This window comes from Caretta caretta, chromosome 1 (assembly GCF_965140235.1).
Source record: "Caretta caretta isolate rCarCar2 chromosome 1, rCarCar1.hap1, whole genome shotgun sequence".
NCBI classification, from domain to species: domain Eukaryota; kingdom Metazoa; phylum Chordata; order Testudines; family Cheloniidae; genus Caretta; species Caretta caretta.
The window spans coordinates 170,043,885-170,058,219 of NC_134206.1; the positions used below are offsets into that span (position 1 = coordinate 170,043,885).

At 43.6% G+C, this 14,335-nt stretch overlaps 1 protein-coding gene across 1 annotated transcript in view; it reads left to right on the forward strand.

The window, feature by feature from the left end:
• CYYR1 (cysteine and tyrosine rich 1) overlaps nucleotides 1-14,335 on the forward strand; it is a 167,755-nt gene that overhangs the window by 138,644 nt on the left and 14,776 nt on the right. The window lies entirely within an intron of this gene.

Here is a 14,335-nt window from a genome sequence, read left to right on the forward strand (position 1 = left end):
TGTTGCCTCTTTCCCGACAAATCGTGTTCATCTATGTGTCTGATAATTCTGTTCTTCACTGTAGTTTCAACCAATTTGCCCAGTACTGAAGTTAGGTTTAGCGGCCTGTAATTACCAGGATAGCCTCTGAAGCTTTTTTAAAAATTGGCATCACATTAACTTTCCTCGAGTCATAGAACCATAGAATCATAGAATATCAGTGTTGGAAGGGTCCTCAGGAGGTCATCTAGTCCAACCCTCTGCTCAAAGCAGGACCAATCCCCAACTAAATCATCTGGTATAGAAGTTGATTTAAATGATAGATTACATACTATAGTTCTGCAATTGCACATTTGAGTTCCTTCAGAAGTCTTGGATGAATTCCATTTGGTCCTAGTGACTTATTACTGTTTAGTTTATCAATTTGTTCCAAAACCACCTCTGTTGACACCTCAATATGGGACAGTTCCTCAGATTTGTCACCTAAAAAGAATGGCTCAGATTTGGGAATATCCCTCACATCCTCAACTGTGAAGACGGATGCAAGATTTCATTTTTCCACAATGGCCTTATCTTCCTTGAGTGCTCCTTTAGCATCTCAATCTGGAATTGAGCCCACTTACTCCTAGACTGAATTTAAATGTATATTTGTAACCTTTCCAGCTCAGGAATAAAGGAGACAAAGTACTGAAATCATGATAGCATAACAAGGGCTATAAAGAACAATTTTATTAAAGCTAGCTCCATACTCTGAGGCTGTTTAATAACTTGTTTCAGTCTTCTGCAAACCCACTTTTCTCCTTCAATAGCTTTGATTCAATTCTGGAAAATTAATATAACACTCCTATAATGTAACAGATAAAACAAGGGACAACGGATTAATGTCAGTGAGCTATAAACATTTCATTTCTTAACTCTCAGAAAACTTTTATATCTTGGCTTTAATTCAGCCTATTGATCTTTTGTGGTGTTTCTTGTGAGTTTATGAAAGGATTTTATTATGATTTAATCTATGGTGTGATCGATGAATGTCGTTTACCACAGCTGACTGGTTCTGAAAACAACACTGGCCTGGTTTGAGTCTTTGAGAAGTGCTTCCTGTTTTAATGTTTTAAGCTACTTGTGCAGTTTTAGAACCAGGTAAAAGATGCAACTGACAGCAGCATTTGACCAATTTGAGACTTTACTAGACAATTCAAAACAAAGAACCCAAACCAAGCAGTTTGCTTACCTACTGTCCAAGCCTGCACCCCTAAAGTCAATGACCAATCTCCCACTGAAATCAACAGGAACAGGGTTCTTAGGTCCAAATCCTCAAAGTTGTTTAGGAACCTAACTGTTTCAGTGGGAGTTAGGCAGGTGGCAAAGTACCTTTGAGGATTTTGGGGCCCAGTATCTTTACTGGCATGTTTAACTAGTGAAGTAAAAGGCCATTTTTCCATTGTAAAAATGTGTCAGGCAGCACAAATATTGCTAAAGAAGTAAAAAAAATTTCCTTCAAAAAAGCTTTCCAGGACAGTGCCCAGCATATGGGGGAGGGTGTGTGTGAAAGCTCCTTAGTCTCAATGCATTACTACTTGTTTATCTGGGGTAAGTGTTTTCAGCTCAAACTCTTTGTGTTAAAGACAAAATTGGTCATTATAGATGACATGCTCTATTTTGTTTAATTATTTATGGTTGTGTATTCTCTTCAGTCTTCAGCTGCAATTAAGTGTTCCTAGCAACTTACAAATTAGCCTGTCATTTTTAAACATTGCATTTCCAACTCTGTAGATATAGCCCTGTAATTATGTAACTATTCTCCTTATAGCACTAATTCACCAAGGTACTTAAGCCCCTGAGTAGTCCCTTTGAAACTACTGGACCTACTCACATGCTTAAAATTAGGCATGTGTTCAATTATTTGCCAGTATACTTAGCTAGAGATGGTGATATGAGTTGATGGGTTGTACTCATTCTAAACATTATAATCAAATTTGAGGTTTCTTTATTATGAACCTTTAAAATTAGTCTCTGCAGCTGAATAATGGCACTAGAATTTCAGTACCATTTTAAAAAAACCTTTAGATCCCTATAAATACATCAGAGAAATCTGTCTTCTGTCTTAGAAACTAAACTTATCTAGGTCCTACACATCAGGAGTAATTCCCAAAACATACCTTTATCTAGCATGTATGTTGCACTATTTTGAATGAATTGGAAAACCTGAAGGATGGCCAATGGGGTGGTGTCCTTCTGTTTTCAAGGAAAACGAGACAGTGAGAACCACCTTTTGAAAAGACCTGGAAAATTAAGGTGGCACTAATACTTTGTACACATTTTGTACCAGAATTCTACATAATTTCTAGGCACCTTGAAAATCACTGGAATCCACAAACCCTGCATTAGGCACCTAGTCTCCATATACAATATGCTTGGGGAGAAAGAGGTTTCTGAGAATATGATCCACAAAACCCAGCATGTTAGGCTAATAGGAGATGCTGTTGAGATTTTGTGCCTTAAACCCCACCTTTCTCTAACTTAGGCACCTCTCTGTAGCCCAGACTTAGGTGCTTATCTCCTCTTGGGATCCACAGCTGGGAACCCTCTCAGAGAGTCTGGCACCTAAGCCAGCTCTTATGGGAATGGCAGCAGTACACGCTCAACTTCATACAAAATGGCTGGTGACAGCAGTGGCAGCCTCCCTCATAATCTTCACCCCAGCTGTTAGGGTACTCACCCAAAATGTGAAAAATCCTAATTCAATTCTCCCTCTACCTGATAAGGATGTGAACAAGGATTTCTTACCCTCTCAGATGAACGCTCTAACCACTGGGCTAAAAAATAATTCTCATTCTTTATCTGGCCCACTTAATACTTAATTATTTAATACAAAGTGGAATATCTTCAAGAGATTGAGGGAGATATCCCAGTGGTCAGGGCCTTCTCATGAGAGGTGGGAAACCTCTATTCAAATTCCTCCTCCATACCAGCAGAGGAGGGATATTGTACTAGTGAGTACCCTGATCACTGGGCTAAAGTTTAGAAGGGAGGCTAACTTTGCCTCCTGCCCTCCCTGGCTATTTTGTGTGGAGTTAAGAGAGTTCAGAGCACACCTACAGATCAGGTCATGCTGATAAGACAGGCAGGGCAACACCTATTTTCACCTGCTGTGAGGGTCACACTGGGGCTTAAGCATGAGATAAGCAGCAGTGCGCATGCCCTGAGGCAGAAACTCATGATACAGTTCTGCAGTGACCTGGAATCCTACTTTCGCTATTTCCGACTCAAGGAATATTTTCACCACACCACTGAACAGTACACTAACCCACAGAAACCTTCATACCAACGCTACAAGAAGAAGGACTCCTCCTGACAATCAAAACAACAGACTGGACTTCTGCATAGAGTTCTTCCGCCAACGTGCACGAGCTGAAATTGTGGAAAAGCAGCATCACTTGCCCCGTAACCTCAGCCGTGCAGAACACAATGCCATCCACAGCCTCAGAAACAATTCTGACATAATCAAAGGGGTACCCAGAAGTCACCTACTACAAGACAGGCCCAACAAAGAAAGCAACAGAAGGGCAATAGCCGTCACCTACAGCCCCCAACTAAAACCCCTCCAGCGCAGCACCAAGGATCTATAACCTATCCTGAAGGATGATCCCTCACTTTCACAGACCTCGGAAGACAGGCCAGTCCTCACAGACAGCCCCCCAACCTGAAGCAAATATTCACCAGCAACTACACACCACACAACAAAAACACCAACCCAGGAACCAAACCCTGCAACAAACCCCAGTGCCAACTCTGTCCACATATCTATTCAAGGGACACTATCATAGGACCTAACCACGTCAGTCACACCACCAGGGGCTTGTTCACCTGCACATCTATCAATGTGATATATGCCATCATGTGCCAGCAATGCCCCTCTGCCATGTACATTGGCCAAACCGGACAGTCTCTACGCAAAAGAATAAATGGACACAAATCTGACGTAAGGAATTATAACGTCCAAAAAGCAGTAGGAGAACACTTCAGTCTCCCTGGTCACTCAATAACAGACCTAAAAGTGGCAATTCTTCAACAAAAAACTTCAAAAACAGACTCTAATGTGAAACTGCAGAAATGGAATTAATTTGCAAACTGGACACCATCAAATTAGCCCTGAATAAAGACTGGGAGTGGTTGGGTCATTACAAAACCTAATTTCCCCCTACTGTTACTCACACCTTCTTTTCAACTGTTTGAAGTTGGCCACTCTCATTACCACTACAAAAGTGATTTTTCCTTTCTTCCTATCCTACTGTTAATTGAATTGTCTGGTTAGACTGACCTCCCACTTGGTAAGGCAACTCCCATCTTTTCATGTGCTGTGAATTTATACCTGCTACTGTATTTTCCACTCCATCCATCTGATGAAGTGGGTTCTAGCCCACAAAAGCTTATGCCCAAATAAATTTGTTAGTCTCTAAGGTGCCACAGGGACTCCTTGTTGTTGTTATAATCAAAAAGGCTGATAAAGGAGTTGCTGTAGTCATCATGAATAGGTTGGAGTATGAATGAGAGGCTGCTAAGCAACCCTCTGACACTACATTCTACAGGCCATTACCCTCTGATCCCACTGAGGGGTACCAAAAGTAACTGCACCATCTGCTCAAGAAACTCCCTGAAAAAGCACAGGAACAAATCCACACAGATACACACCTAAAGCCCCAACCAGGGGTATTCTATCTGCTACCCAAGATCCATAAACCTGGGAATCCTGGATGCCCCATCATCTCAGGCATTGGTACCCTGACATCAGGATTGTCTGGCTATGTGGACTCCTCCTCAGGCCCTACTCTACCAGCACTCAGCTATCTTCGAGACACCACTGACTTCCTGAAGAAACTACAATCCATTGGTGATCTTCCAGAAAACACCATCCTGGCCACTATTGATGTAGAAGCCCTCTACACCAACATTCCACACAAAGATGGACTACAAGCCATCAAGAACACTATCCCCAATAATGTCTCAGCAAACCTGGTGGCTGAACTTTGTGACTTTGTCCTCACCCACAACTATTTCAGATTTGGGGATAATTTATACCTTCAAATCAGCAGCACTGCTATGGGTACCTGCATGGCTCCACAGTATGCCAACATTTTTATGGCTGACTTAGAACAACACTTCCTCAGCTCTCATCCCCTAGTGCCCCTACTCTACTTGTGCTACACTGACATCATCTGGGCCCATGGGAAGGAGGCCCTTGAGGAATTCCATCAGGATTTCAACAATGTCCATCAACCTCCGCCTGGACCAGTCCACACAAGAGATCCACTTCCTGGACACTACAGTGCAAATAAGTGATGGTCACATAAACACCACCCTATACCAGAAACCTACTGACCGCTATACTTACTACCTATCTCCAGCTTTCATCCAGACCACATCAGACGATCCATTGTCTACAGCCAAGACCTAAGATACAACTGCATTTGCTCCAATCCTTCAGACAGCGATAAACACCTACAGGATCTCTATCAAGCATTCTTAAAACTACATTACCCACCTGGGGAAGTGAGGAAACAGATTGACAGAGCGAGACGGGTACCCAGAAGTCACCTACTACGAGACAGGCCCAACAAAGAAAGTAACAGAACACCACTAGCCATCACCTACAGCTCCCAACTAAAACCTCTCCAGTGCATCATCAAGGATCTACAACCTATCCTGAAGGACGACCTATCACTCTCACAGACCTTGGGAGAGAGGCCAATCCTCACTTACAGCCAGCCCCCCAACCTGAAGTAAATACTCACCAGCAACTCCACACCACACCACAGAAACACTAACCCAGGAACCAATCCCTGCAACAAACCCCGTTGCCAACTCTGTCCACATCTATTCAAGGGACACCATCATAGGACCTAACCACATCAGCTACACCATCAGGGGCTCGTTCACCTGTACATCTACCAATGTGACATATGCCATCATGTGCCAGCAATGCCCCTCTGCCACATATATTGGGCAAACCAGACAGTCTCTACGCAAAAGAATAAATGGACACAAATCCGACATCAAGAATTGTAACATTCAAAAACAGTAGGAGAACACTTCAATCTCCCTAACACTCAATAACAGACTTAAAAGTGGCCATTCTTCAACAAAAAAAACTTCAGAAACAGACTCCAATGTGAAACTGCAGAACTGGAATTAATCTGCAAACTGGACACCATCAAATTAGACCTGAATAAAGACTGGGAGTGGCTGGGTCACTACGAAAAATAATTTTGCCTCTGATATTCACCCCTTTTCGTCAACTATTAGGGTGGATATGGCCCATTCCCAACTGAATTTGCCTTGTTAGCACTGACCCCCCCACCCCCACACTTGGCAAGGCAACTCCCATCTTTTCATGCGCTGCATATTAATATCTGCTTACTGTATTTTTCATTCCATGCATCTGGTGAAGTGGGTTATGGCCCACGAAAGCTTATGCCCAAATAAATTTGTTAGTCTCTAAGGTGCCAACAACTCCTTGTTGTTTTTATGTGCCTAGGTGATTCTTACAGCAAAAATGTAGGTGCCAAGTGAATTTAGGCACCTACATGTTAGGCAGTAGCTGAACAGGAGTTTTGTGGATCACAGTGGTGCCTGTTTCTGGGATTTAGGCACCTAGATCTGGGGTTTAAGTGCCTAAGTCCCTTTGTGGACATGTGTTCAACTGATTTGTGCAAAACATGGTAGAACAATAAAAAAATCAGGAACAGGAACTTGTCACAGGATGGATAGCTTTTTCAGGGAGGTGGGCCCATCTGGTCCTGATTACCTGCCTTCCCATTGATGGATTTGCATTGGTTTTAATGATATTCATACAACCATTACATTATGAAGATAAAGACAACATAAACAGGGCAGGAGAGAAAGGAACTCTAGCCCAGCTATGTACAGCCTAAGCTCAAAACGCAAAGATTGAAAAAAGTGAAAATATTCATCCTGGTGTCATAGGCTGGGTTTTCCCCACCAGTGACTAATTAGCAGACAACCAGATGATGATTTTCAGGCCAAAGATCAGGTTATTGAGGATTAGTTGAGCTGCAAGCAACCAGCTAAAAAGCCAGCAAGTAGTTCAGTTAGGGGGCAGATGTATAGGGAGTAGGAAGGCATTGGGGGCAAATACCTGGAAGGGGACTTTCAACACCAGACCTGACTGGAGATATCTGCTGCTTTGGCATGGACAGAAGTCTAATGAGGAAGAGGCTTTAGGAGGGATCAGACAGCAGGACGTGGTTTATCTCTCTTGCTTGGTTTGGTTTTGAAAAACAGGCCCACCCCTGAAGAAAAGGAATGAAATTCTGCTGCTGTTGGGAGCTCTGTCATACAAGGGTTTTACTTGGGGCAATGAGAGGGACCTGGCAATGAGAATTGGAATGATGATTCTGCCTTGTGGTTGTGGCCCATGTATGGACAGTGGGACAAGTGACCGTGGAGTCTGTGACCCTGCAATGTGGCCAGAGTGATGAATGACCCATAAGGAGCACTTCCAGTCCATGCATTGCATTGTTCTGTTGTGTCTGTCATAGCACCTGCATTTACAGTGTGGGCAGTGATACATCTGTGCAGCATCCAGCTCCCTTACCCCTGTCATGGCTAGGGTAGAAGGGTGGCCCCTGACATTCTCAGATTTTCCAGGAGTTGGTCGACCCAGGGTTCCCCCCTCACCATGATGCCACCTCTTGTCTGGCAATTCCCTGCAAGCCAACCATAGCCTGCTGCCACAGAAGTCACCACTTCTTCTTAATGTCCTTGGTTCCCCTCCCTGGGCATCAACTCAGTCTCTGAACTGCTCCCAAAGCCTTTCCCTAACAGCCGAACTCATCTCTGCAGCTCAGGCACTCATCAGGACATCAGCATGGGTGACCATGAACCCATTTATGGCTGACACTCAGCAGATATAAAATTGGCCCTGCGCTGCCCATGCCCTCCTGGGTGCCCACTGGCTGCTCCCTCTCTCCAAGACAGTACATGCCATGGTGATGGCCAAACTGAATCCATATTGCTGCTTTTTATCAGCTGTTCAAAATGGACACTTCCCTGTGACCTCATAGACATGTCTTTCTGTCCACAGCTCCTTACCCAACCCCTGCTTGCAGTATGGCTACCAGGTAGCCACCTCACTCCAGCTCCCTTCAGGTTTGGACAGATCTCTCTGACCTACGGAACTGTGCCTTTCCAGCATGGGCTGGCCTTCATCACCCATCTGTGAGGTCAGGGGTTGGCTGCAAGCCCACCTAAGCTCAGGCCTATTGCATGGCTGCTGCTGGCACGGTTTCCAGTTTTTTACTAGGCTGCCCATGCACGGCAGGGCAGGGCAGGGTGGGAGAGGTGGAGGATGGGGACAGTAGGAAAGCCCAGGAGTTTCAAAACAAAGGAACGGCTGTTGTGGATGCCAGGGAGCTTGCACCCGGACACAGATCCATGTCTCCCCAGTTCTACTTCTCTCCTCCGCTGTGTGGTCCTCATGGAGCACAGTGGTCCAGTCCTCAGGGGTCCTCAGACTATCTCGTGGCATAAGATCTTCCTGGGTGTCACCCAGGCTCTTGGAAGAGCAGCTTTTCTGCCTCCCCTCTTTTGTGTCTCAGGTAGTGGTGAGTTGTCCTTGCAGTGCCTGGCCTCTTTCTTGATCTGTGGGAGGCAGTGCTGGGGGCCGGGGGAGAGAGGGCTACAGGCACCCATGCATACTTCTGGAAGATGAGATCTTCCAGGGTTAAAACCAGCCCCGGGAGAAGGTAAGTCCTGTCCCAGTTCCCAGGATAGGAAACTGCCCCCTTCCATGCATGTATGAGGTCAGGCAATATGAGCTAGTGCATAAACCCAGGGGGTGTCTCCATCTGTTAGATTTCCGATATTCTCTAGAATATGACCACAGGAGACTTCTTGGAGGATTTTCCTTGGGTTAGATGTAGTGGGTCGCTGAGCCTTTGGTAGAGGGATATAGCGTTTGTATGTGACAGCCTGGCTCAGTTTCCCTCTCCCTTTGGTGACTCTGCCCAGCATCCTATGTGAGATCCTATGTCCCTCCGCTGTTGTTGCGGTGGGGGGGGGGGGCAAGAGGGATCTTAAACTCACCATACAGTGTGTCCTCTGTAAAGAATCCAGGTGTCAGCTGAGCTGTGTGCCTGCTGTCCTGTGTAGAAGGCTTGGCAAGGGCAGAGGTGTACTTCTGCATCTCCCATTCTGTAGCTTAGGTGGCTGTCTGCCTAGTTGGTTGACTTGGTGGATCAAGTACCTGGATCTCCATTCACTATATAGAGGACCTTGGTTCCCTAACTGTGCTTGGTGGACAGTAATGTTCCTGTAATTTTCAAGATGCCTAAAAGTTAGGTGCTGTAATGCTGAGTGCAACACCGATGTCTCTTCATGGATTCCAGGGTATGTGTTAAAAGAAATCCCTGTTGATCGCTCTTCTGGGCAGAGATCTCATCTTCCCGGTCATTAAAAAAACCCGTTCTGATAGTGTTGGATGCTATTTGGGGGGTGGGGGGCTTGGGTTTAAAAAAAAAAGCAGCCAAAGAGTTTTAGTTATAAGGTTAAACGTTTGGGTTTTTTTATTGGCTGGATAACTCTATAATACAAACTCGCCCAAGTGAATTCTGGAGTAAAGGGTCCAAGAAAGCTCAAGAGACTGACATGATTCCTTTAAGACAGTTGGATGGAGGGAAACTTAACTAATAACAAAAATATTCTTTCTGGAACATTACTTCTGATAGCAGCATCTATGCTTACTATAAACTCAAAAATGTTCACTGATTGTGATGACTGAAAATTGAAAAAAGAGAAGGAGGACTTGTGGCACCTTAGAGACTAACAAATTTATTTGAGCATAAGCTTTCGTGAGCTACAGCTCACTTCATTGGATGCATTCAGTGGAATAAATTTGTTAGTCTCTAAGGTGCCACAAGTCCCCCTTTTCTTTTTGCGAATACAGACTAACATGGCTGCTACTCTGAAACCTGAAAATTGAAAGTAGATTATGCCCCTACTATGGAGTCACCGGGCTCCACAGTATTTGCTCAAGTAATAATGTTCAATCTAACTTCCTGCAACTGAGACTTATAGTTTTGTCGTTCATTTTCTGAAGCCTTGATTTTTTTTTGGCAAGAGGAGTATAGTGGAGAGAAGGTGTGATCTTGAGAGTTCACAGGAGGCCTGTCCTTCATTTGTAATGACAGAGGTGCTGGGGCTCAAGAAATTAGGTGCCAGGGCTCAGGCAATTTTTTCTTTCATAACTGATGCAGCAAGCCCAGAGATGCCGGGGTTCTGAACTGCCACTAAAGGTGCCAGCCCTGGCACAAATTAAGCACGGCAGGAGGCCCAGATTAAAGAAAAGAGGGGAAAGTCTCTGGATGAAATCCTGGCTACATTGAAGTTATTGGGAGCTTTGCCATTGGCTTCATTGAAGCCAGAATTTTACCTTTTACTTGCAGATTTTACATTCAACCAAAAAAGTCTTTAGCCACCCTCTCTAATACAGTTAATCTATTGTCAAATAAAACATAAGCAGAACAGCTTTTCTGTCTACAGAGTTGCCTGTTGCAAAACATTTTTTAAACACTTTTTTTAAAAATTGGGGGGATTTTGATCAGTCTGCTACAGAGCTCCACATTCTGGCTTCTGGTCAGGAAACCCCCAGTCACTCAATCTCCTAATAATAATCTATGTCTTCTTAAGGAACTTATTCCACCTAGACTAGCTATGGCTGATGATTTTACCTCAGGGAGCTACTCCCATCTGGGATTCTGACAACCTTTTTGGAATTTAATCCCCAAAGCCCCATGCTGCTCTCTGACTTTCTAATGCAGCATGGGAGGTGTCTCATCCAAAGACCACCAGTGAGTTTGAGAGGTACAGGGCTGCAGAACAAAAAAAAAAAAAGAATACACTACAATGAGGAATATAGGTAATCTGAGGTGAGATGCAAAAGTTGCTGACTGACAAAAAGACAAACAAGGCAAAGAATAAGAAGGAGTTGGCAGAGAAAAAAGAAGCAATAAACAGTGAACCTATAAGAAATAAAGATTTGTCTACATGCACACTGCAACCAAAAGAGCTCAAATAATTTTAATTATTTTAAACATTGAATTTTTGTGTGTGCGCACATGTGCTACTATCTGCGTAGCGCTATTATTTTGGAATAAGAGTGACCATGTTTGATTTAACTAAAGTTTGTTTTACTGACTGACGTGAAATTGAATTTGGGTGCCCTTGTTCCCAAATAAGGGTCTATACTCAGACTTGCACTGTAAGAACTAAATGGGAATTAAAACCAATTTTGTTATTTTTGGTTTGAGTTTGTGTAGACAAACCCTAGGTATTCACAAAGCACAAAACATGAAAAATGATTTGAAGTAGGGAAGCACTAAGACTTGAAATATGTCTCTAGTTCTCATTTGTATTATAGATAAAGTTTAGAGATGCACCTCTGATCTTCAACATGCACAGTCTACTCTTCCCTTCCTCTCAATTACTTTCCTTTTCCATTACTTGAGGTTCTCAAACATAATCCCTTATTCTGCACTCCAGTTACATCCTAGGAAAGTGGTTTGTAGAAGCTAATGGGTTAATTAATATTTATGAATGAGGCTGATGTTTGCTTTTAGAAAGATTAACTATCAACATTAACACAAGTGTCTATTTTAATGTAAACACAAGTATGGGTTTCCAATTATTTTCTGTTTCCCTTTGTTTGCTCACTTGTTGCTTTATCTAATGGCTTAACAGGAACAAATACTCGGCAAATAACAATTTCATTTTACCTTAGCATACCCATAAATTTCATATTAATATACTTCTTTTCATTGATTTGAACGATACTGCTACTTTGGCATATATCCCTTACCCAGCTCCTTCCCAGACTCCCTGCTGCTGATCTGGACCTGATTCAGCATATGACACATGATGCGCTGGTGTCGCTGCACTGCTGGGTCTGTTGCCACTCCCTTCCCACCCGTTCAGGAGAGTTATGTAGCTACTCTATGGACAATCCTACCAATTATCTGCCCTACCGGGTAGCCACTATAAGAGAGCAAGGAGATACCTTATGCTCCTAATTCCCTTTCACTGGCACACAAGAGTGGATATAATCTGACCCTATATGTGTAAGTTAATGTATGTTTTAAATTATTTAATGTGTACTACACAACATACCAAAAGTGTACTATGACTGACTTAATCCTGGAACCTTAACATTTAAGGTCAACCTTCCTTGTGATTTTTTGTGATTTCTTGTTTGTTTTTTATCGTGCAACCCTTAATCATATCGTTGAAGACTCACACAGGTAGTCCTATTGACCTCTCTATGTACAGGCTCACTCACCTGGAGGCATCGTGTCTGCTTTTGCCTTAAGAAGGTACAATGAGCTTACCCACTGTTGTTCAGCCATTACCTCTTTTACTGTATGCTGGCTTAAGAAAGCCATAATTGTTTTTAGGGTGAACCCTACAAACACCATCAGGCATAGCACAGACTGCTCTGGAGATCCTCATCACAGTCAATACTGTGCTTGACAATAAGGGTTGGATCCACAAAAGGGATTTGGGCTTAGCATTGTAACATCTAATTTTAGGTGCCCTGCCACCCAATGGAATCTTCATCCCCTCATTAGGCACCCAGGCTCCCTATACAATGCATGGGGACAGCTAAGCACCTAAGAATGGGATTCATAAAAACACGCATGCTAAGAAGGGAGCCCGCTAAACCAGCCAGTAGGAAATGCTCTGGGTAGGGGTGAAGCTGAAGCCCCACCCTTGAAAAGGAGTTTGGTGCCTACCTCCACTCAGTTCACAGCCAAGAATCCTATCTCTCCTGGAGTGAGGTGCCCAGGCTCTTTCATACAAAAAACTGAGGCACGACTGGGGCCCCACCCATGCTTATAACCCATAGCCTGATGTTTAGAGCACCCAGCTGGGTTGTGGGAGACCTGGTTTCAAATTCCCACTCTGCCTGATTTGGAGAAGGGAACTTGAACCTCTGGTCCTCATATCCCACTTGAGTATTCTGACCACTGCGCTAGGGCTCGCTTGATTGCTCCTGTTGAAGCTGTTCTTTCTATAAAACATTTACATAGTCATCAGAGCAGGGCCCGGAAGCTAACTCTCCTAAGTGAGTGCCCTAACCAATGGGCCATAGAGTCATTTGAATTGTCTCTGGCCTGGGTTCAGCTTCCAGCTCTGAATCCAGCAGAGTGGGCACTTGAACCCATGTCTCATAGAACCCAGGTAAGTGCTCTACCCGTTGGCCTAGTGCATATGTTGGGGGCACCTGTGGAGTGGTAAAAAAATGGAGTGGGTAAAACTAAACTCCATATTCCTCAAATGAGAAGTGGGTGAACTCTGTTTACCCTAGACTACACTGCTGCACCTCTGCCAATGCCACATTTTGTGCGAGGCCTGAGATAAGCTCTAAGCACACCTACCAAATCAGACCACACAAGTGAGATAGGTGGGGGGATATCCTAATTTTAGAATCCCACCGGGGCTTAGACACCAAGCAGCTCGGTATGTTCAGGATTTAAGTGACTTTGCACATGCTCACAAGCAGAAATATAGGTGCCATGGGGACTTTTCTGGGGGAAATTTAGGAGCTTAAAGTTCCTACCAGGTTAGGCAGCAGGTGAGATGGGGTTTTGATGAGCTAAATTTTGCACTTAAATCTCTTTGTGGATCTAAACATTTGCAGGATCAGCCCTTATTTGGGAATATACCTTTCTTTAAACAATTCTCTTTCGCAGTTTGTAATCCTTGGGGGAAGGGGATGGAGGTTCCATTTGGGTACTATCAAATTTTATCAATGCTTTGAACAGTCCCAATATTTTGTTTTTCTTACAGAATAGTTGTAGACTGGAGAGCATGCCTAATAATTAGACCTGGGTTTTTTTAGAGGTGTGATTTCTAAAACTGCAGCATGTAGATTCTATCCATGACCTCCTCCCAGAGTGACTTTATCTTCCCACACTCCTGCAAAATCATGAGCCTTCTTTGCTCTTACAGTGCTTGGATGCCTTGTGCTTTTTAGCCTTTTTTAAATAAATACAATACTTAATTTCTCTCATCAGTTGTATTTAATGAGCCTATCCATCTCTGGTGTGACTCAATTGACCTTAATGAAGTTACACCAGGGATGTTTGTTCCAATGACTTTCAGGGTAGTATACTGTCTTCTCCTTTCTGCCCATGCCCTCTTAATCTAATTTTTAATTGTTTTTTTCCCCCCTGCATCTGTTGAAGTTGCAACATTCCTATTTTGCCTAAATGCTAGGGCGATAAATGCATTAGAAACGTATAAAGGGTTGTTTTCCTTTATGTCCTATAGGGACAGTGTC